Source organism: Talpa europaea, assembly GCF_964194135.1.
Source record: "Talpa europaea genome assembly, chromosome: 3".
Taxonomy (NCBI): domain Eukaryota; kingdom Metazoa; phylum Chordata; class Mammalia; order Eulipotyphla; family Talpidae; genus Talpa; species Talpa europaea.
Window position 1 is genome coordinate 70,068,575 of NC_140069.1, and position 24,294 is coordinate 70,092,868.

Here is a 24,294-nt window from a genome sequence, read left to right on the forward strand (position 1 = left end):
AATGCAGAAATTAAAAACTAAGGTGTGATAATTCTAAATACAAGTAAAGTAAGGTGTGTTTGTGTTTTAAAAGAAAAAAAAAAGCAAAGAAAAGTGTTAAAGGTCTGAGTGAGGGATTTTTGACAGAAAAATTTGTGTTCTTAAGTGGCTTGCCATAAAATATTTTGGTTAACTTAAATGTCAGTTGTGTACCTGTGTGGCACCAGGGGCTTTAGTTATTTTGATATATAAAATTGTTTCTTGTGAAAACAAACTGAGTCAATTTGGGTATTGATACTTCATAGACAATGTTCTCATAAAATTGTTTCACCTTTTCAACATAAATGTACACAAATAAAATTATTCTAAAATACATAAGACTTCTTAAAACCTAATAAGCCAGTCATTTCAGGTTAAATTTACTGAGGCTATAAAAAGGTATACTAATCTAGACCCTAAAAAGGACAAATAATTTAATGGTCTCGGTCTCCTTCATTAGTCAGCCTTGCTCTGACATCAGGTGCAAACTCCAGAGACTAAATCAAGGGCCTAAAATTCTTTCAACACTTTTAAACATGGCCTTCAAGGCCTAAAGTAATATGGAGGGGACTAACTAGACTAAAAAGAAAGGTAGGAAGGCAAGAGAAGGGCCAGTAAATGGCAGTTGCCATTGTTAGTACCCTGCCACCTCAGACTCACCCAAGGCCCCATGTGCCCTAGGGCATTAGGGACCTCAACCTCTTAATGGGCTGCCAGCTTGCTTCCACTGCCTGCAACCAGGACACCTCAGCTGCAAGAAGCTGTCCCCAGGGCCTTGCCTTCATTGCCATCACACAGGGCACTAATAAGAGGGACTGTCCCACTCTCCAGAGAGGGAGGGGCCAGCCCAAACCACAGGCCAGGATGGGAGGACAGGCTTCATAGTCAGCTGCCTCTGACTATGAAGAACCGGGTGCAGGAGAAGATCTCTGAAAAAGCCCAGAGGTGAGAGAGACTCCCCTGTTTACTGTTTATATGGACAAGCCTCAGGTGACCCTAAAAGTGGCAGACATAAAAATCACCTTTTTGGTAATTAAGGGGCCACTTACTCTGCCTTACTCCAATTCTTTTAACTGACCTACTGGTCAATTGTCCCACTCACTAGTACAGATGGCCAGCCTGAGCCAGGACACTTTACAGCACTGCTACCTTGCTCACTACAAAGCTACTTGTTTATACATTTTTAGTTTTGTTTTCCTAACTTCATCTATTAGGATGGAGAAAACTGTAACTAAATTCCAAACTAGCAGCCTCCACAGCCACTATTGGCTCTCCTAGCTGCTGCTACTAAACATAAAATGGCACTGAAGTCCTAGGTCTCACTAATTCTGTCATTTTGGCTATAGCACCTCCAGGTGTTTAGGGCACTAGCCCAACATTGCTCCTTAAAATCTCTAGTCTCAGTGGTAATACAAAATCGCAAAACCCTGGACCTCCTTACGGCTAAAGTAGGGGGAGTTTGTGCCCTCTTAAATGAAACATGTTGCTTTTGAATAAATACTTCTCATGAGGTAGAAAAAAATTTAGAAATACTAAAGAAAAATATACAAATTGTGGATAATCTCAAAAAACAGGCAGGACAAGGGCTTAGCTGAACACAGACAATCTTTAATTCTATAAAAGGACAACTTCTGTCCTGGCTACTCCCTTTTCTCATTCCCTTACTAATTCTCTTTATTGTTCTTTTGTTTGGGCCCTGCATCCTTAATGCACTCCTCAGAATCATCTCCGCTCGCCTGGAGGCCATCAAGCTCCAAATGGTCCTTCAAATGGAACCCAAAATGACGTCTTCACAGTCCATCTTCCGGGGTCCCTTAGCTCGTCACCCTGCTGTGGAGCCCTGACTGTCTCCCCACGTCACCCACTTTCAGCAGGAAGCAGTCATTGATCAGACCTACGTCCTTTGTCCTAACAGCAGTTAGGTGCTCCACTGTAAAGGGGGGAATGAGACACAGGGCAAGCTAGAAATTAGGCAGTTTTAGGGACAGTGCAGGAGGGGACCTCTGAAGAATTTAGGGAGGCTTCAGAGTTAAGGACAACCAAGGGAAAGTAACCCATTCCACTAGGAAAAACAAATATCCCAGGACCAAGGACAACATTGTTAATGCTAGTCCTGGTTTCCTTCGGGTGGTAAAGGGAGGCGGAGATTGGAGAAATGGAGAGTGATTTAATTTATGGACACATTAGAAGGGCAACTGTTTAGCTTCAATGCAGGGATGCCCATCCAGAAGACTGGGCCATAAATTTAAAGATGCAACAAATGGGGAAAGAGAAAGCTGTTAGATAAGGAATGTGAAGATCCCCTGCTCAGTAGCAAATTAAGTGAGACAGCCGAGAACTAACCAATCACAAAGAGACTGGTGGAGCTTTAGAATAATGAGGGAAAAAAGGTATATATTCCCTGAGACACGACTCCACTTTGGCTTCCTTGCCCCTCCCAGGCCTGGTTCCCTGGCCTGCGAGTCCCACTTTATTTCTGTTCTTTTTCTCCTCAATAAACTTTTTCTTTCTATAAACAAATCTGCCTCTTCTCGCTTGCTTGCCTGAGCGTCTGCGAAGTCCCTGCTGCGGCTTCCTGAGACACCAACCCATGGGGGTCTAGTGGCCAGGGCTCAGCGCTGCCCTGCAGCCTGGGATCCGTTCCTGGCTGGAAGACTAAGCCTGACAATTCCGGTATCATAGGGATTTTGTCTGCTTAAAACAAAAAAAAATTGGACATGAGTTTCATTGTGTGGCTTTGCGTGGAGTTCTTCCAGGAATTTGAAACAGAGCTGAACCAAGAAGAGGAGAACCTATTTGCTTTGTTCGTAGGGTTCCAGAGACCTCCAAAGAAGGTGAGGAAGCTTGCCTCCATCGGCAGGACTGGACAACCCGGCCAACGAAAAAGTCCTGGTACCCTCGAGAAGAGGAAAGCCCAGGTGGAGTCCGATGAGACAAACTTTGTTCCTGAAGCCTACATGGACCGGATGCCAATGGTTCACTCTGATCCTGTATGGAGTATTCCAACAAAGCCAGCTAAAATTGCTGCTTAGTTATTCTGCCCTGTGATTTTATGCAAAAATAGGTAAAATGGTTTAAAAGTAGATTTAGTTTGCAAACTTTTGCTATGCTGTTAAAAAGTTTGGGATCAAGGTTGAGAGAACTTGTGTTTTACATAAGTTGAACCATTTTAAGATTTTTTTTTCCTGTGATTTTGAAATATTTGCTGTTTTGTTTTGGCTAATGCCTCCAGATGGTTTTTTGTTTTGTTTTGTTTTGTTTTGTTTTGGCTTGGACAGATGAACTGGTTTTCCAGGAATGGATGCTTTTGTTTTCCACAATGGACAATACCTGGAGAGACTGGTTTTCTTTCACACTGGAACCCGGTAAAAATTTTCATCTGAGACTGCATCCCAACATCCATATATTGATCTTCATCACCATGGAAATGTTGGCAAAAAGTGAAAGGGGGGAATTGTTAGGGGAAAAAGGATGTCCTAAAGCTAATTTCATATAGGCTTTGTGGACTCCACCCCCACTCCAGACCAAAGCCATCAAGACACTGGGAACCACAAATCCCATCACCACCGAAGGAAAGGTTGAGGGAACCTGAGGGTGGGGTTAGGCCGCCAGGTTTGGTATAAAACCAGACACGTGGGCTTTGAAACAACCCCTTTTTTTGGCTTTCCGCCAGCACGCGTGTATCCGCCAGCTCTGGGAGTGCCATTGGGTTTCCAGGTTGGCGGATCAGGTAGTATGCATTTAAGATTTTATTTCCCTATTTTCTCCCTAAGTTGTACATTTCCTCATTTCCCCCTTACTTTGTAAATAAACCTTTTATTAACCTGTTGTGTGTGCCTGCAGTGGAGTATTAATAAGTCCCTTTTAAGTGCGTGGGTGAGGACCCACAGCCAGGCAACCCATTTTATATCAGGGCTGCTCTGTAACAAAATGACATTTGTGGTTAAATTATACTACTCTTGGACCACAGAGTTTAGTCTTTATCTTTAGGTCTCTGCTTCATTTCAGTTAGTGGGTGGCAAGGGTGTCCATCTGTTCCTGTGTCTGCTTAGTTCCCACATCGCCCCCTCCCCAAATTGCTTTGACTGCCTTTATTTTTAATTATTCTTTTCCTTTTTAAAAAAGATTTATTTATGCATGCATGCAACAACTGGGGTACAGGCCAGAGGTGTGGGGGCTGAGAGGATTCACCAGAGACAGAGCGGGGAACAGAACAGGATGACCTACTGAAATACACTGCTGAGGGGAGCCGCAGGCGATTCAGGAGAGGTCTGCTGCACCATGTGGGTAGCTCCCTGGCTGGGGATCGAACTCGTGTTGCAGTGGCTGAGGACAGCTAAGTAGGTTACATCTTAACCCCTTGCACCACCAGGGAGGCCCTTTGATTGCCTTTCTCACAAGCTTATCTGCATTTTCTCATGATCTTTTTCTGCTCCACTTGCCTAGACCATCCCTGTGCCAAGAGCACCCTCATTCTGATCTCCTGAGCTTTGTACTAAGTCTTGAAATCAGGTGCTGCACCTCCTCCAAGATTTTTCCTTTTTAAAAAGTATCTTAGGGCCTCCCTGGTGGCACAGCTGTTGAGCACTGGGTTGCCAAGCTGCCCGCAGCCTCTGCAGCGTGGGTTCGAACCCCGGCTGCTCCCTGGCCACCAGAGGAGGGTCCCAAAGGGTGCACAGACCTCTCCTGGCGCCCACTGCTCCCCTCAGCAGTGTGCTTCGGTCCTTCTGCCTGCTCTGCTCCCCGCTCTGGCTCTGGTGAATTCTCTCACCCTCCCGTGCTTCTGACTGTACCCAGTGCTTGTATAAATAAATAAAAAAAACAAATCTTAAAAAAATAATAATAATTTTTTAAAAAGTATCTTAATTTTTCAAAGTCCCTTATATTTCCATAGAAATTGTGGAAACAGATTGTCAATGTTTTTTAAAAACAACTACCAAGATGTTGATCAGCATTCAAATTCCGGATTGAATTGCTTTTAATCTAAAGATTTTGGAAGAATTAGGTCTTATCAACATGGGGTATCCCAATCTTTGAATATCTGTCCATTTATATGATAATTTGCTTTCTCTCAATGGTACTAAGTAGATCTCAGTGTGCAAATCTTATCCAACTTCTTCAAATTTTTATCTAAGTACTTCATTTTGATGTTATTATAAATGGATTTATACTTACCATTTTTCCTAATTTTACATCATTGGTACATAGAAATACAGTTGACCTTGACCTACCCCATATTTTGGTATATTCAATTATTAGTTCTTTTAGAACTAATATTAGAAACTTTTAGAAACTAATATTAGAAACTTTTTTTGGCCTTAGGATTTTCTATGTACATGATCGTGTCAGCTGCAACTTAAACACTTCATCTTTATTATCCATAGTGCTTTTATTTATCTTTCTTAATGTTCTATATTTGATCTCTATACAATGTACGATTGAATGTGAGAAGCAACATCCCCTTCCTATTCCTTCTTTTAAGTAGGAAGTATTCAGTTTTCACCATGAGGTATAATGGCTGTAGGTTTTTCATAGATGGCCCTTTTCAACTTGAAGAAGTGCTGTTTCTGACATTTTTTTTTATTATGAATAGGTTTTAAATACTGAAAATGCCAATTCTTCATAGAAGTGATCCCAGTCATTTTTTATTATATGAATATAATACAGTAAATTGATGTCTATAAATTCATTCAAACTTGAATCTTGAGATAAAACTTAGTGATCCTATCCCCGGCCACCGGCGAAGGTCCCACATGGCACGCAGGCCTCTCCTGTGGTGCCCGCTGCTCCCCTCAGCAGTGTGTTTCGTCGGTCTGCCTGCTCTGTTCCCGCTCTGGCTCTGGTGAATTCTCTCACCCTCCTGCTCTTCTGACTGTACCCAGTGCTTGTATAAATAAATGAACAAATCTTTAAAAAAAATTATAAAAACAAGAAAAACTTAGTGATCCTAATGTATTGACTTAATTTTTCTTATATATCATTAAGGATGCAGGAGACACAATGGTCTGAAGTTACCTTTTGACAATTTATCTGCTTTTGACATAAGTTTCTAATAGCCTGATAATATGATTTGGAGGGTGTTTCTCCCTCCTCCAACAGCTCCAACAGCTCATGTAAGTCTGGTGTTAACACTTAAATGTTTGATGGATTCTCAGTAAGGCCATCTAAGCCTGGGGCTTTCCTCATGCAATATTTTTCAAATTGTAGATTTAATTACTTTGATTCAAATAGGATTAATTAGGGTTCCTATTTTTTTCTTAATTCAGTTTGGTAATTTGTGTCTTTAAGGTATATCCATTTCATTTCAAATTTATTGCTTAAGTTGTTCATCATAGTCTCTTATTATCCATGTAATGATCTAAATTTCCCTGTAACTCTGCTTTTCCTATATTCCACAAATTGTATTTATATGCTCATAGAGTTCAGAAACATTCCAGTTTTCCTTGTGATTCCATCTTTATTTATTTTCCCCACCATTATCCCTTCGATCCTTTATGCCTTTGCCTCCTTCCTTGCTCTAAACCTCAGAGCCGTCATGGTGCTTGTTAATGGCCACTAGCTTTTCTATGTATGTTACTTTATCAAATCATCTGCTGTGTGAATGTCCAGCATTTCTCTTTGTCACTCTGGCTTACTTTGCTAGACATAGTTCTCTCAAACTTCCTTCACTTTGCTGAAAAATGTTTTAGTTCACTTTTCCTTATGGCTGAAGACCATCCCACAGCGCCGGTAGCCCATATCTTGACCCAGTCCTCTCTCAGTGGCCCTGGTTATTGTAAATAGTGCAGTTATGAGCACTGTAGAGCATATAGTTATTTGCATTGATGATTCCATATCCCATGGATAGATGCCCAAGAGTAGGATTGCTGGGTAATATACCCTCTTATTTGCTGACATAATAGCATTTCAGAATTCTGGGGCCTCCCTGGTGGCATAAGGGGTTAAAACACAACCTACTAAGCTGTCTGCAGCTGCTGCAGTGTGAGTTCAATTCCCAGACAGGGAGCTACCCACATGGTGCAGCAGATCTCTCCTGCCTCGCCCGCTGCTCCCCTCAGCAGTGTATTTCAGTCAATCTGCCTGTTCTGTTCCCCACTCTGTCTCTGGTGAATCCTCTCACCACCACCCCCTCCCCACACCTCTGGCCTGTACCCCATTTCTTGTATGCATAAATAAATCTTTTTTTTTTTAAAGAATTTCAGAACTCAACTCGTGGACCATGTTTCTTAAAGTGTGATCTCTAGACACCTGGAGCTCATCTCAGAAAATTCTCAAGCTCTGCATCTGGTTTTCTCAGTGTTAAGTCTAGGAATCTGTTTTCTACAGTCATCCTAGATTTTCTGCACACTGAGGTTTTAGAACTGTTGATTTAGATTGTGGGGAATCTGAGCAGGGGCTGTGGCTGGAAATGGATGATGGTTAGGACCTAAGCAGCTGCCATGGCTCCTCCTGGCATCAGTAGGCAGATCCGGGGACATATGTGGAACACAGAGCTTCCATCCTTGTGACCCACACAGTGTGATGCAGGGAGGCTAACACTCCTGTCCCTTCACTGACGCCAATGTGGGGCTAACGTGACAGGACCCCTGACTCTGGTAATTAACCCACTTTTGAGCAGGTTCTCATGAGAGGTCAAGGGAAATCATGTCCTGTCAGGCTCACAGGATCAGCTATGCTGGGCCAACAGAGACTAAGGAATGAGAGAACTTTTTCCTATAAAAATATACTGCAAAGCAAAAATCAGAGCCTATTTTTCTGTATTAGTGATGGTCACTCGCCCTTTTTAAATCCAAGGTCACCTCTATCATTGGGGACTTTTATCCAGGGTAAGTTTGGTTTCTGTGGTCTGAGCATCCAGAACTGTCCCCTGGTGACCCTCACAGCCCAGCTCCCCATCTTTTGTAGAGAGAGACTCTTCCCTTCATTCTCATGATACTCCAGACACCCAAGGCTGCAGCTCCCCATAGGACAGTGTCACCCACAATGGCGGGTACTAGAGGGGAGGCTCTCTCACCCAGCACATAGGGGTCGGTGGCCAGAACACTTGGACAAGCACACGACCCTGGCAGAGAGGCACGCAGAGTGACAGGCACCCTGTCCTCAGAGACCAGGTGCTTTGGGTGAGCAGTGTCCCGTCCAGGACCAACAGCGCCGTGAGAGAGAGACAGGGTCAGAGCGATGATGGGTATGGGCGCCCCATGTCCTGCCCCTGGGCAGACTCCCAGCAGATCACAGAAGTGACCTGTTGTTCAGTTTTCTCCTCTGGAAGCTGAGAAATGTCATTATTAGTAATGAATATTACTGAAAAGCTTGAATTCATTATCCTCCTACAAGGCACACAGAGCACCTTTACGTGACTCTGGAGGCAAAGGGGAAAGTGTGGCTTCTCCTTCCCAGGAGAGAAGCAGGTCTCAGGAGGGGGGTCTGTGGATCACTTGCTCCCTCGGGTAGAAGAGCAGTGTCGAGGTGTCGAGGTGGGGAGAAGGGTCTCTAGGCATCTCTGCTCTTGATGTCCATCCTCACTGTCTGTGGCTGCAGAGGCCATTTCTGCCTGATGTGGACACTCACCCTGCAGCTCACAGAATCCTGCTTGTCCTTAGGTCTCTCTCTGTGCTGTCAGCCATGGCTGTTTGCCTAAATAAAATCATCATTTCTTTTAAAAATATAAGTTATTGGCTTCACTAGAGAAACTCAAATGTTCCCCTGAGGTTGTTTTAAGCCCAGCTGCTCCCCCCAATAGGTCTTTGAGTATCTTCCATGGTTTCATTCACAAATATTTATCAATCTTCTGCAGATCCCCCAGGAGAAAACAGGAGAGTGTGCATTGACTGTGGACACTAAGTAGGCCCCTCACATGTGTGCTCACAGGCCTCACCCTGGAGAGCTTCCTCCTGCTCCTGTGCATGTCCACAGGGTGTCTGTCCTGATATCCTCCCCAACCCATAACAATAGTGTGTTACTTCAGCTCAGCACCCAGGACGCCTACAAGTCCGTGTCCTTTTGATATCAAACATTGTTTCCTCTTTTTTCCCTCTGTATTAACAACATTTTAGTGAGGAGATTTGAGGTGCTTCTAGACAAAACAGACATCTTCTGCTACTTGGCACTTAGATTGAAATACTCATCAGGGTTTAAAGTTTATGGTCTAAGACCTGAAACCATAAAATATATAGAAGGAAATATAGGTGAAACACTACGTGATTTGCATATCAAAGATATCTTTACAGACACATCACCCAAAGCAGTGATAGTGAAGGCAAAGATAAACAGCTGGGACTAAATCAAATTAAAGAGCTTCTGCACAGCAAAAGAGACAATAACAAAAACAAAGAGAAACCCCACCAAATGGGAGAACATTTTTGCACACAACACTAATGATAAAGGACTGATCACAAAAATCTGCAAAGAGCTGATGAGACTCAACAACAACAAAGAAAATAATCCAGTCAAAAAATGGGCAGAAGAGCTAAAAAGAAACTTCTCTGAAGAGGAAATGCAAATGGCCAACAGGCATATGAAAAAATGTTCAACATCACTTGTAATCAGGGAAATGCAAATCAAAACTACCATGAGATACCATCTTACACCAGTGAGAATGGCACATATTAAAAAAACTAGCAACAACAAATGTTGGCGAGGGTATGGAGAAAAAGGAACTCTCCTGCACTGTTGGTGTGAGTGTAAACTGGTCCAACCACTATGGAGAGCTGTGTGGAGATTTCTGGACCTACTAAACATAGAGCTTTCATATGATCCAGCAATTCTACTCCTAGGTATTTACCCAAAGGACACAGAAACATCCATTCCAAAGAGCACCTGCACCCCTATGTTTATAGCAGCACTATTTACAATAGCTAAGCTTTGGAAACAGCCCAAATGCCCAAAAATAGATGACTGGATCAAGAAGATGTGGTACATATACACCATGGAATATTACTCAGCATTCAAAAAAGATAAACACATGCAATTTGCAGCAACATGGATGGAGCTGGAAGGGATCATGCCCAGCGAAATAAGCCAGAAAGAAAAAGAAAAATACTGGATGGTCTCACTCATAGCAAGAACCTAGAAAACTTAAATAAGGGACCAGGAAAAAGAATAACTATGAGAAAGAAAATATCAAAATCAACAAACAACTATGAACCAGAGACACTCTATGGGGGCAGGGAAAGGAGGGCTTGGGGTCAAAATAAGGGGGTTGTAATTGTATGGGGAATATAAAAAATAAAATTTAAATAAAATTGGAAAAAAATTAAACTTATGGTCAAATTGTAACAGGGTGGATGGCAGAACCCATTTAGAATAGGTTTGCAGGGTTTGGGATGCCCCTCTCCCTGCCCTATAACAAAATATCATAAATTATATTCAACCCAGAATAACAAATATACTCATAGATAAATATTTTCCTGTGGCCTAAATTATTTCTCCACTTGTTTCCTATATTTTCCATGAGTGAAGAGCAGGAGGAGGGGAGTGTCCAGCTCCTCTCTGGGGACCCTCAACCTCTCCCCTCCCTCAGGTGTCAGGGGATGAGCAGGGACAGGGAGTCAGGGTCCCTGCTGTGTCCAGGTTCTGCCATCACTGGCCTGATGGTCTTTTCATTGATCACCCTCACGGGTAGAGTGAGAATGACTATGAAGATCTTTCCAGCTCAAGGCCTCACTTGTCTCGCAGCCCTGACTGTCTGGAGCGCCCCCTCCCTTATTTAGTGTCACTTCTCAGGGCTGAGCAGAGAAGGGAGAAGGGAGGTGCCAGGTGTCAGCACACTCCCTGCAGGGACAGTCACAACTTCCAGCCTCAGGTCATGCGGCTGCAGGAAAATGTCCACTGGCCCCGAATCTGCCCCAGAAGGGAAGAGGGGGAGGGGGGGCATGGAGGAAGGGTCAGGGCTGCCCCTCTGGGGGGCTGATGAGGATCCTGCCTCAGGCTTAGGGAGAAGCCACCATGACTCATTGTCCCTCCAGTAGCTGGATGTGGAGCTAGTCTCACCAAGGTCATTCTATAAGCCCCTCTGCCGGCCACTCCCTTTAGCCTGTGCACACGGAGCAGCTCTGCGTGGTATTTTCACCAGCACTGGGAGCAGGACGCAGACTCCATCACCAGGAATTAGATCGGGCCCCTGAGGTGTGGTTATTAGGCCCTGCCTGGCCCCCACAGAATACTCACATGGCGGTGCCGGCAGCCCTGCCTTTTCCTCTGCTCTGTGACCTTGTGAAGGTCCCCCTGGGAGGGAGAGAACAGTGGGCTGAACATGGGGGTCCCCTCCCTGCCCCAGGCCTCGGGGAGCCAGTGCTGCTCTGAGTCTGTCTGGCTCACGTGTCTCCAGAGCACTGGGCTGTGGGGTTGGAGAGGCAGCCCCGTGGGGGTGGGGGACACAGACCAAAGGGGAGCCGGGGCTGGGGGACTTCTGGCTCAGCAGACTCCAGGCCAGGCCGGGGGATGGGACATGGGGTGTTTCCCTGAGCATCATCTGCTTTATCAAGGACAGAAGGTGCCTGGGGGGATTATTGTTGGGAGCAGTGAAATTATGACTGAAAGGACCTGACCCACAGAAGGTTCCAGTACATTATAATTACCCCCTGGGACCCATGAAGGAGTATTTAATTCAGCACATTTATGATTCCCACGAAATTCAAATTTTCTCCTTGAAGTTCTTCTTTTTTGATTCCCTTAATTTGATCTTGTTGTCATTTATTATACTTAGAAATTTCCTAGGCTGGTTTATTTGTAAGTACTCCTTAATTGTTTTGCCAGGTGGGAATTCCACATGTTATGCTTGGAGATTCTAGGCAGTATTTCATGTCAAGACTGAGTTTAGTGTATATATATATATATATATATATATATACACACATACATATTACTGGAATTTTAAATTAATTGCAGAATTGCAAAATGTAACAATTTTATAAACCAAGGTGTTTTACTTAGGCAAGCACTAGATAGGTTGATTAAAAAAAAAAAAAACAGGAAAAATCAGAGAGACTTAATATATACATTTTTTACATACATGTGAGAAACTCAGTACTGCTAAGTAACTTGCCCATGAGGCAAGACGTCATCTTGAAATTTTGCTAGGACAAGGGGAAAGAAAGAATTTAATTAGGGCTTTTCATGGAAAAGAATTGTATTAAGAGAAGTTTAGGTATAATCATCAAAATGTAAATTTATTTTTTTTACATAGACCAGGTCAATCCTCTTTTTTTTTCTGAGTATTGTACGTTTCCTTTTTAAAATAAAGGCATTTGAACATAGAATAAAGCATCGATACCCAATGTTATAACCTAAGGCATGCAAACTTCAAATTTAACCATTAAGTTTTGAACTAGGTTTTGATTAACAAAATTTTAGATCATGATCTCAAAATTTGGGATTTTTTATTAGAATTTATATAGACACCATTTATAATTAACCATCTGGAGACATAAGATGATGATAGATTTTTTTTTTGAAATTCATTAGAAATCTGAGGTTTGGAATTTAACTGATGAAAGCTGCATTTTTACTCTATCCATTTTTAAAAAAGATTTATTGTTTATGCATACAAGAGCTGGGGTACAGGCCAGACATGTCGGGGGTGAGAGGATTCACCAGAGACAGATCGGGGAACAGAACAGGCAGACTGACCTAAATACACTGCTCAGGGGGCAGCAGGCGAGACAGGAGAGGTCTGCTGTGCCATGTGTACTACTCCCTGGCTGGCCTGGGATTGAACTCGTGCTGCAGAGGCCACGGACCGCCTCACAGTGTGGTGCTCAACCCCTTTGTGCCACCAGGGAAGTCCTTTACTCTATTGTTTTTAACAGGTTAATTAGTTTTAACTTTTTACAGACCCAATAAATTTAGAAGTTTTTTTTCTTCCAACAATTAAGTGTTCAGTATAGTATATTAGCAAGTTCAAAGTAACTTAGCAATTTTTACCTTAAACAGTCAGATTATAAGATTAGGAAAACACAAGAAAATAGAATATTTTACCCACAGAACAGACCATAACAGTATTGCAAGGTGGATAAAAGAAAGGTCCAGTGTTTGTAGAGACCAGAGGCAGCTCCCTCACCAGCCAACTGTAGTGGGTATATTTTTTTAATTGTGGTGAAATATCCTGAAGCCAGACACTATACTGAGCAGGGGTCAGTACTGTTTTGATAAGGACTTTTTAATCCCATGCAGTCATTTCATACCCATTTGTTATAGCTTTAACACTTTTTTTTTTAAATGAACTTTGAATACCATTGTCAGAAATACTTTTTCTAAATTTTTTTAAAAACAGCAAGTGGCAAATTTTTATGTTGGAGATGCTGGCTTCCTCCTTGAATAATATTTTCCCCTCTGATTGTCATCTTATTTTTATTAGGGGCTCAAATTTTTCTGGAGATGGCTGAGGAGGGAAAGGAAGAGGAGGATGTGTTGGGGCAAAAAGCCCTGGGCCATTTGGATGCGCTATCTTTCTTCCTGAATGGGTCTCGGTGCTAATTGACAGAGAGTCCATGTGGTAAGGTGAGACACTTTTACAGGTCCAGCTGATCATCTTAGCCATTGCCCTACCTTTTCCCTGTCTTCCAGATCTAAACTCCCTTCTTTTGGGTACTGAGGATGGTGTTGTCTAATGATTAGAAGTAATTTATTGAGTAGTCGCTCAGCTACTTTGCATCCTCCCGCTTTTAAAAGATTTTGTAATTGTAATTTATACTGTTTCTCTTTATGTGTCACTATATTCCCCATAGTTTAAAAGCAAAAGCAAAACTCAATTAAACAAACAGAGAAAAGAAAAAGAAATCTCTAGGCAAAAGTACCTAACCTGGCCTCCCTGCAGGCGTGCAAGGCTAGTCCTTTGCCTCCTATGTTCCTTACCAGAATGAAGTCGGATGTCCTTCTCTTTGGACAGGCTTCCCTTTTGTTGGGGTCGAGCATGGAGAGGTCGTCCCTGTCGCCACACTGGGTTCCTCATACGGGGCACCATAAATAAGTTAATTACGAAACAAAACAAAACCGTCCCCAAAAACAATAGCCCAGGACAAGACGGCTTCATAAATGAATTTTACCAAATATTCAGAAATGAACTAGTGCCTATCCTACACAAATTGTTTCAAAGAATTGAGAAGGAAGGCATTCTACCAAGTACATTTTAGAAGCCAGTATTACATTAATACCAAAACTGAACAAGGACAACACCAAAACAGAAAACTACAGGCCAATCTTTCTAATGAACACTGATGCAAAAATCCTAGCCAACAGTTCCAACAAAGCATCAAAAAGATGATTGACCATGACCAGCTGGGAGTTATTGCAGGGGCACAAGGATGGTTCAACATTGGAAATGCAATTAATGCAATCCAGCAAAGAACAATAAAAACCATATGATCATATCAATAGATACTGAGAAAACATTCAACAAAGTTTAACACCCATTTATGATGAAGGCCCTCGAAATTCTCGGGATTCAAGGAACATACCTAAACATGACAAAAATCATATATGACAAACCCATAGCTGATATCATTCTCAATGGTAAAGAGCTGAAGGTCTTTCCCTTAAGATCTGGACTAAGACAAGGATGTCCACTCTCACCACTGCTTTTCAGTATAACACCGGAAGTCCTAGCCAGAGCAATAAAACAAGCGAAAGACATACAAGGAATCAAAATAGGGGAAGAAGAGGTTTTTAAAACTATTACTATTTGCAGATGATATGATAATATACTTATAGAATGCTAAAAAACTCCACAGAAAATGAATCAAAATAACCAGTTTAGTAAAGTAGCAGCATGCAAAATTAACACACAAAAATCAGTAGCCTTCCTATATCCTACAATCAATCTGAAGAAGAAATAAAGAAAACCGTCCATTTTGTAATTGAAACCAAAAAAAGCAAATACTTGAGAATTAACCTAACAAAAGAGGTGAAAGACTTATATAAAGTAAATTTAAAACATTGTTAAAGGAAATGGAAGAAGACAGAAAGAAATGGAAAGACATTCTCTGCTCACGGATTGGAAGAATTAACATTATATAAATGTCCATCCAACCAAAAGCAATATACAGATTCAATGCTATTCCAATAAAAATGTAAATGACATTCTTCAAAGAAATAGAACAAATATTGATGAAATTCATATGGAATCACAAAAACCTCGAATAGCCAAAGCACTCCTGACTAACAAAAAAGGAGAATAGAGGTAACATATGCCCAGACTTCAAACAGTACTACAAAGCCATAATAATTAAAACAGTATGGTACTGGCACAAAAACAGACAAACTGACACACAACCAATGGAATTGAATAGGAAACCTAGGAATAAACCCACATATTTATGGACAACTAATCTTTAACAAAGGATGAAAGAATATGCAATGGAAAAGAGGCAGTTTTTTCAATAAATGGTGCTGGGAAAACTGGACCTCCACATGTAAAGAAATGAAACTAGACCACTTCCTGTCACCGTGCACAAAAAACAACTCAAAGTGGATAAAAGAATTGGACATAAGACCTGAAACTGTAAAATATATAGAGCAAAATACAGGTAAAACACTACATGGCATACATCTCAGTAACATCTTTATTTTTTAATTAAAATCTTTTTTATTTTATATATTTTATTTCATTTTTCATTTTTCCACAATATATGCATTTTCATCTTGGTTATAGTCCCCATACAATTCCCACCCCCTTTATTTTGACTGTAATCCTCCTACCCCTTCCCCCATAGTGTGTCTCTGGTTTATAGTTGCTTGTTGATTTTGATTTTTACTTTATTGTAATTAGTCTTTTTCCTGGTCCCTTATTTAGGTTTTCTAAATTCCTGCTATAAGTGAGACCATCCGGTATTTTTCTTTTTCTTTCTGGCTTATTTCGCTGAGCATGATCCCTTCCAGCTCCATCCACGTTGCTTGCAAATGGCATGAATTTATCTTTTTTGATTGCTGAGTAATATTCCATTGTGTATATGCACCACATCTTCTTGATCCAGTCATCTATTTTTGGGCATTTGGGCTGTTTCCAAAGCTTAGCTATTGTAAATAGTGCTGCTATAAACGAAGGGGCGCAAGTGCCCTTTTGAATTAATGTTTCTGTGTCCATTGGGTAAAAACCTAGGAGTGGAATTGCCAGGTCCTATGGTAGCTCCATTTATAGTAGACTGAGGAACCCCCAGACAGCTTTCCATAGTGGTTGGACCAGTTTGCACTCCCACTAGCAGTGTAGGAGAGTTCCTTTCTCTCCACATCCTCGCCAACATTTGTTGTTGCAAGTTTTTTTCATATGTGCCATTCTCAATGGGTAAGATGATATCTCATTGTAGTTTTGAGAGAACACTGGAGAGCCCAGAAAGAGTGAAGAATTCCTGGGGGCTGCTCTCTGTCACTGTCTTGTGGCCTCTACTTCTCTCTGGTTCTCTTTCCGGCACCCTGCCTGTCATATTCCTGGTAAATCCCAATAAGAGCCTGCAAAAGCCACCAAGGGCTCCAGGACTCTTCCTTTACCCCATATGTTCGAGTCGTAGGAAACCTGCCCTATGGCCTCCTGCCCGTATATGCTGTCTTTGTTACAGGGTAGGGAGAGGGGCACCCCAGACCCCGCAAACCTGCCTGCTCTAAATGGGTTCTGCCATCCGCCGTGTCAACACAAAACATATGAGACTTTAATGGGAAGGAACTTTAATACAACTAGGAAACAATACAGGAAAGGCAAAGAATATAGTTTATAAATTAGGCACCCAAAGTTACCCGTCCCCTCGTGGGTAAAAGTCCATCCAAACAGGACTGGCCCAGAGCAAGGCTCCAAAACCTGCCCCAAGTCCAAAGCACCTTCCAGTGGGGATGCACAGAAAAGGGTCAGAAACAACCAGACAAGTCCGCAAGGAAAAGAGCAAAATCAAAATCAAAATAAAAGCTGCCATTGTCCCCTCCCCACTGGTCTCTCACCCACATCTGTGTCACCCCATCCACGACCAAAAGGCAAGCGTAGTTTCTTCACGTGTCTCTCGGCTCCATGTGCCTCCTCCAAGTCTCCTTCTGGCTCCATCCTGCTCCTTCCTTCTCAGTCTCCTCTGCAGCTTCTTCTCGCCCTGCTCAGCTCCACCCACCCTTGAATGGGGCAGGAAACTTGGAAGCTCCCCCTTTCCTGGGGCTGGGGCTGGGGCCCACCCTGTTGCATCTTCCTGAGTTGGATCCTGGCCTATAGTCTGGCTGCCATGTGCTCTGTCTCCAGTGGCGGGACAATGCAATGTTGGAAGGATTTGTATTTAGGACTTTAAAACTCTGGACACTGCTTCAGGTGAGGTAAGCAGACATTTTTGGCCTCAATAACTCTGCTTTTTCCTGGTTTGTTAAATCAATCTTGGAATTGTGCACGTGAAGGTGAAGAACTCAAGACGGTGACCGGTGAGCTATTTGGGCATCATCTTTGGCCAATTTCAGTGCCCCCTGCTGCCCTGTATCTGTAACACCTACAAAACTGTATCTTCTCCATAGTACATCATTTTGGCAGTTGCTCAGGAAAATATTGGAGTTAGCCTTCATTATTCTTTCTCACTTTCCATATCCAGTCAGCCAGCAAACCCTGCTCTTCCAAACTATATTCAGTATTGAAACACTCTTCATTGCTTTACCCCTACCAATGATTTCTTTCAATGAGTGCTGCATAGCTGCTTTGCCTTTGCAAAATCTGTCTTTAACTTGGTGTAGAACTTGGCTGGTTCTTTAATATGAAGTCAGCTGTCATTTCTCTGCTATAATGCAAGCATGCACAGGGCAGCATCACTGTCAATTCGGACAGATGGAAAGGAGAGCCCTGGAGCCCTCGATAGACTTTGCAGGCCTTTAATGTACTCAGGTACACAGGCACACCAGGCAGGGAGGCTGGCATGGAAGGAGGCAAGCACGGGCTGGGCAGGGGGCCTGGGAGGCAGGCAACTGAGTTTCCCCATTCTCCCAGCTCTTTCTCTGGCCCTCTCTGGTGTTCTTATTTTGAGCTGTCTTATGGTTTCGCCTCAGAGTGGTCCTCCTGCCGGGCTGCTCTCGTTAATTTAACCCCTTCCTATAGACACAGACATTTACACATGCATTTACACATGTGCACTTGCTCTTTGGGTCCAGGTGTCCATAATTGCAGGTGTGTGCATCCCATCCTCACTCTCCCAAGCTCTTTTTGCATAGGCTGCAGCTGGCGGCTGTAGCGGCTAGCCATGGGAAGTGAAAAATAGCCTGATGCTTCCATTTACCCTACATGTGCTCAGAACTCTCCAGTAGTTTTTCATTTTGTAATAAAATCCAAAGTTCCTTATATGAGTACATCATTGGTTCTCAAACTTGGGCATCCTCTGGAGGGCAAGATTACTGGCCCATGTAGAGTTTTATGATTCAGTAGGTCTGAGGTAAGGCTGGATACTTTGTATCTGTGCCTTTCTAATCAGTTTCAACCAGTTTCCATATGATGTGGATGCACAGGGAACCCCATTTGGAGAATCACACCTCTCCATGTAAAAGGAACAGTGAGTAGCAAACTCTGAGCTAGTGGGTGGAGTCAGCAATTTCTTGACTTGAAGGAAGGTAGAGCATTCTGGACCACACTCCCCATGTCGGGGCTGAGATGGGAAACCGGGGTGGAGCTGAGTTAAGGTAGTTAAGGCTACTGGGGCTTTGGCAGTTGAGCTGCTGGTCTTCTGACAGTTGAACCACAGGTGACAGGGGCTACCTGTGGAGAAACTTCCAGCTTGCCACATATAGCTTCAGTTTGGATCTTAATCTCTGTGAAACTGCAGAGCTGGGGAGGTATTATGTCATGGTTGGTGGGTCCTCACCTGTGTGCTTGCAATGGCAATTGCAGGATACGACTCAGGCTTAGGGTACAACAACAGGGTTTACTTACAAAGGGAGAAAAAAAGAAATTTGGAAAAAGGAGGGTCTCCCTGGTGGCACAAGGGGTTAAGATGCAACCTATGAAACTATCCACAGCCACTGCAGCATGAGTTTGATGCCCGGCCAGGGAGCTACCCACATGGCACAGCAGACCTCTCCTGACTTGCCCGCTGCACCCCTCAATAGTGTATTTCAGTCGATCTGCCCGTTCTGCTCCCCACTCTGTCTCTGGTGAATCCTCTCACCCCCCACACCTCTGGCCTGTACCCCAGTTCTTATATGCATAAATAAATCTTTTTTTTTAACTATTTCTTTTTTTCTATTTATTTATTTATATAAGCACTGGGTATAGTCAGAAGCACGGGAGGGTGAGAGAATTCACCAGAGCCAGAGCAGGGAGCAGAGCAGGCAGAAGGACTGAAGTACACTGCTGAGGGGAGCAGAGGGTGGCAGGAGAGGTCTCTACGCTATGTGGGACTCTCCTCCGGTGGCCGGGGAGCAGCCAGGGATCGAACCAGCACTGCAGAGGCTGCGGGCAGCTTTGCAACCCAGCGCTCAACTGCTGCACCACCAGGGAGGCTCCTGCATAAATAAATCTTTAAAAAAATATTTGGAGAAAGAGTTAGAGGCAGCGGCAATAGTCAGGCAGCAATTTGAAGCAGAGATCAGACACAAAAGTCTTAAAGTTTAAGTTCTGAGAAGGTCTCTGAGAAGGTCTACAGTAGTCTACAATAGGTGGCACCACAGCAGTCAGTAGCAGGAATCCAAAGCCAGGTGGGTAGCACTGGATGCTGGACTGGTCAGTGCCAGAGGCAACAGTACCAAATGGGTGGTGCCAGACATGTCAGAGACAGGGACCAATGGTTTGTTTTAATTTTTTCGTAGAAGATGTGGGGTGTAGGCCAGAGGTGTGGGTTCACCAAAGACAAGAGTGAGGAGCAAGACAGGCAGATCGCTGACATACACTGCCAAGAGGGAGCTGCATGCCAAACAGGAGAGGTCTGCTTTGCCATATGTGGGTTAGCTCCCTGGCGGGGCATTGAACTCAGGCTATAGTGTTGATAGTACTGAGACTTAAATCCTAGACTATCAGAGAGGACCGTTAATAATGATATGGCACACAGCCCAATCATTTGTGCAACTCGGTAGTTTCTGTTGTGTCTTCTTGATGTTTTGCAGGCTCCTGATGGCCACATTTTCTTAGAAGACTTCTCTCCAGTTTACAAATATGCTCAAGACTTTCTCACGACTATCGCTGAGCCAGTGTGCCGACCAACCCTTGTGCATGAGTACAAACTAACTGCTTACTCCCTGTAGGCAGCTGTGAGCGTTGGGCTGCAAACTAGTGACATCCTGTCAGCAAGACAGGAGTCCCTGATGGAATTATGCAGTTTACTAAAGTAAGACGGATTAAACCCAGCTCTTTTACCCTCCTTGTTAATGCGGTAATAGAGGGGAACAGGTGTTACATTTTGTTAACCTGTGGCAGTCCTAAAAGTGCCACTTGGATGTAGTATAGGGAGCATAACTGATTACTCCAACTGCAACTCCTCTATATTCCAGCATTGTGTTCTTGCTGAGTGCATACTTCTGTCAGCTTCTCTTAGCCAGTGGTTGCTAACACAGTGGGAGTGTGTTGAAGCCCTTGGCCCTTTTGTGATTGTATTTGGCATAAAGAAGTTATTAAGGCAGTTAAGAGTGGGACCCTGACCATGTGGGATTGGTTTTCTTATAAGAAGAGATACCAGAAAGCTCATGCATGCCCTCTTTCTTAGCATATCCACAAGGAAGAAGTCCTGTGAAGATACAACAAGAAGGAAGCTTATAAAACTACCTTTATGGGACCTCCCCTGGTGGTGCAGCGGTTAAGCACTGGGCTGCGAAGCTGCCCGCAGCCTCTGCAGCACCAGTTTGATCCCTGGCCGCCGGATGAGGGTCCCACATGGCGTGCATACCTCTCCTGTTGCGCCCACTGCTCCCCTCAGCAGTGTATTTCGTCGGTCTGATTGTTCTGTTCCCTGCTCTGGCTCTGGTGAATCCTCTCACCCTCCCGTGCTTCTGACTGTACTCAGTGCTTGTATAAATAAATAAATAAATAAATCTTTAAAAAAAAAAAAAAACTATCTTTATGGACTTCTAGAAATGTTTCTAGTAAACCACCCAGTTTCTGGTGTGTTTTATGGCTGCTTCAGCAGATTAACTTAGACTAAGCATACTTAAATGAGACCATTAGTCAACAATTGGCATTAGGTAGAATCAAAATGAACTTCAAGTGTTGAAGTGGATGGGGTTCAATGTGACGAGCAGTTGGATATGCTTGTGGTTGTTCTGAGGTAGGTGGACGCCATCCCAAAGAGATGACAGTGGCTTTCATTGGCCTTAGGTGATGGAAAGGGAGTGAGATTCCCACCCCCGAATTTGGAGTGGCAGAAGATGAGTGCCACAGGCATCTAATACAGTAATGCATCCGATCTCAGAGGAGCTGGTAAGAGCTCTGAGGAGAGTTTTCTCATGATATAGAAGGTGGCCTATAGAGAGCAACCTGGCCCTCACTGGAATGAACCTGCATCATATCTGCAGCTCATTCTCATCTGGGAGCTGCCTGCAGGGATGAAGGCAGTTGCAAAGTACAGTGATGGATCTGAAGGGCAGCACTGGGCGCAGACAACAACCAAGAGTTGAGTAGCACATTTTTGTGGCCACCATACAACCTCTGTTGCCTTCTATTCTCAAGATATTTGGGAACCTGGCAGGATTTAAACTGTACTTCTGGCAATGGTGCTGAGCTCAGAGCCTTGCTTATGTGACTTAAAAGTGGGGTTTTGTCAACAATCCTCACATGTTACATCATATGCTCAACATTCAAGTTTTGCAAATCAAGAAGCTTATATCAAAGGGGAGTAAGGAACATTGGTGAGGATGCTAGGAAGCTGTGCATTTTAATATGCAGCAAACAATTACTGAAAACTCTGCCATCTTTGTGCTGGGATTTGTAGTAATGCTGATGTGGCAGGATGAACCTCTGGATTAGGAAGGGGCCTGTGGGAATGGAAGAGAAAGGGAAAGGAAAAATTACAAAGTTTTTAAAGCAGCATTTTAGAAATTAAGTGGTAATACATCAGAATTAACCAGGCAGGAGGTAGGTTTTGCCCTCAAAGGATAGAAGCTAATAGCGACAACTCAATTTAGGCAGATCTAACCCTTTTAGGATTGCACACTGGATTTTCCTAAAGTAAAATGAACACTTAGCTGGGTGGGTGAGTAGTCGGTGTCCCTGCTAACAGTTGTGTCCTGAGTGAGCTGTGTATTGTTGATTTTGCCTTTTTGTTGTCACTTCTTGCAGTTGTGTACTGTCAGCTATGAAAAAGTCAAGCTAGTCTTGAAGCATAACAGGTAAGGGATTCTGTGACAGGTCCATCCAAGGCACTTTGCCTCCTCTGCATATCAGGTTAGCAAGGATTATGCTGTGCAACAACACCTCCTGAGGGGATGAAAGAAGATGTGAAGGGAGATAATTAAACTGGAAATCCCTTCACTGGCCAGTGTTCCACTGGTGGTGGAGCTGGGGTTCAGCGCCCTGCTTATGTGACTTAAAAGTGGGACTTTGCCCATAATCCTCATGTGTTATGTCATGGCCAGTAGCTCAATACTCAGGTTTTGCAAAGGGTTGTGGAGAGAGAATGAAGATAGGCATGAAGCCATGCTTTCCAGACCTCTAATTGAATGAGTGATGGGACCTTTTGGAAATGATGTACTGCTCTGTATGCACCTCCTTCCTCCCCTGCTTGTAGGTACTTCGTTGAAAGCTCCCATCCTGATGTCATCCAGCACCTTCTCCAGGATCCTGTGATCGGGGAGTGCCGCCTGAGGAACTCTGAAGGGGAGGCAACTGAGCTTATCACAGAGACTTTCACGAGCAGATCTGTGGTATGTGGGCTCCTGGTCATTCTGGGGAGTAGGAGAATTTAGACTTTCAGTTCTCTCAGGTACTGTTAGTCCAGCATTTGCAACCTAGTGGCCCTGCACCTATCTTACAACACTAAATTCTCCCTTGCACTTTGGCGACTGCTTGGTAATAGTAGGGCAACATGTTGCCTGCAGGCCCAGACCCTGCCTTTCTCTTATAGATCGCTAAGACTGCTGAAGGCAGTGGTGGCCCCTCCACTTCCCGGGTACCAGATGTACAGTGTAAATCTGACATCCCCACCGACCTTTTTGACTTTTATGAGCAAATGGACAAGGATGAGGAAGAAGAGGAAGAGTCACAGACAGTATCTTTTGAAGTCAAGCAGGTTAGTGAATGTAACCCCTCCTGGTTTCTTCTCTGAGTTAGTATCAAAACTATTCCAGCCTTTCATCAGTTAACTATCGTGTGTGTGAGAAGATGGAATCCTTCTTTTCTTGGTTGGGGGGTGGGGAGGTGGGAACATCAGTTCTCTTAATGGAGTTAACCTGAGTGTCCTATTCCCCAGAGTCACAAGTCCCTGGGAAAACAGAGGAAATGGGACCTGAAGGGCATTTTTGGTAGCTGACTGAATTTAATTTTGTCTCTGCCTCTTGGATTACTTTTCTATCCTTTAACCTAGCCGTTAACAAGCAAGATCTGAAATAGCAAATGTCTAGATAAACAGCTATTTCTTTGGGGGGGAGGACAGGCCATCTGGCCCCTTAGAATATATGCTGGGTTTTTTTGAGCACAATATGGAGGTAATGAGATTCTGAAATCCTCATGCTCACTTCTCAGGAAATGATTGAGGAACTCCAGAAACGTTGCATCCACCTGGAGTACCCTCTGGTGGCAGAGTATGACTTTCGAAATGATTCTGTTAACCCTGATATCAACATTGACCTGAAACCCACAGCTGTGCTTAGACCTTATCAGGAGAAGAGCTCGCGAAAGGTGTTTGGGAATGGGCATGCATGCTCTGGAGTCATTGTTCTTCCTTGTGGTAAGTGCCACTTGATGGAGATAGCCAGACTCTTCTGTCTGGGTCTGCCAGCTGCTTGCCACTTGTCCTGTGCACCCTTCTCTAACTCACACCTTGCTGAGGGACTGCCAGTCAGATGACTCCTGATTCATAATTTGACAAATATTTGTGTGCTTGCTGTTGGCAGGGCCCTGGCGTAGGCACTGGGGATCTACTGTGAACTGAGCAACCTCACGGGCATGCTTTGGTGGGATAGGGAGAGACAGTAAACAAATCAAAAAAATTGGGCAGTGAAGAAAAATAATAGGATGGGAAGTTAGGGCAGTGATGTAGGGAGGGGTCTGTTTATATGCTAAAGTTAGGTTCTTGTTCTTTGCAGTCTTGTGAGTTAGGTATTTTGGGGGGCTCCCCAGTGCAGAAACAGTTTGTTTCTGGAAGGCTTATTATAGCGAGCATGTCCAAGAATGCCCCATTGATACCTGTCTTATAGATT

General features: G+C 43.6%; 1 pseudogene across 1 annotated transcript in view; it reads left to right on the top strand.

Annotated features, from left to right (window-relative positions):
- LOC311168850 (general transcription and DNA repair factor IIH helicase/translocase subunit XPB-like) overlaps positions 1-24,294 on the top strand; it is a 63,072-nt pseudogene that overhangs the window by 17,831 nt on the left and 20,947 nt on the right. Inside the window, exons 3-7 of the transcript in view lie at positions 20,053-20,273; positions 22,217-22,266; positions 22,665-22,800; positions 23,001-23,165; positions 23,618-23,822. The product of the transcript in view is annotated as a general transcription and DNA repair factor IIH helicase/translocase subunit XPB-like (transcript). The remainder of the gene's footprint in view (positions 1-20,052; positions 20,274-22,216; positions 22,267-22,664; positions 22,801-23,000; positions 23,166-23,617; positions 23,823-24,294) is intronic.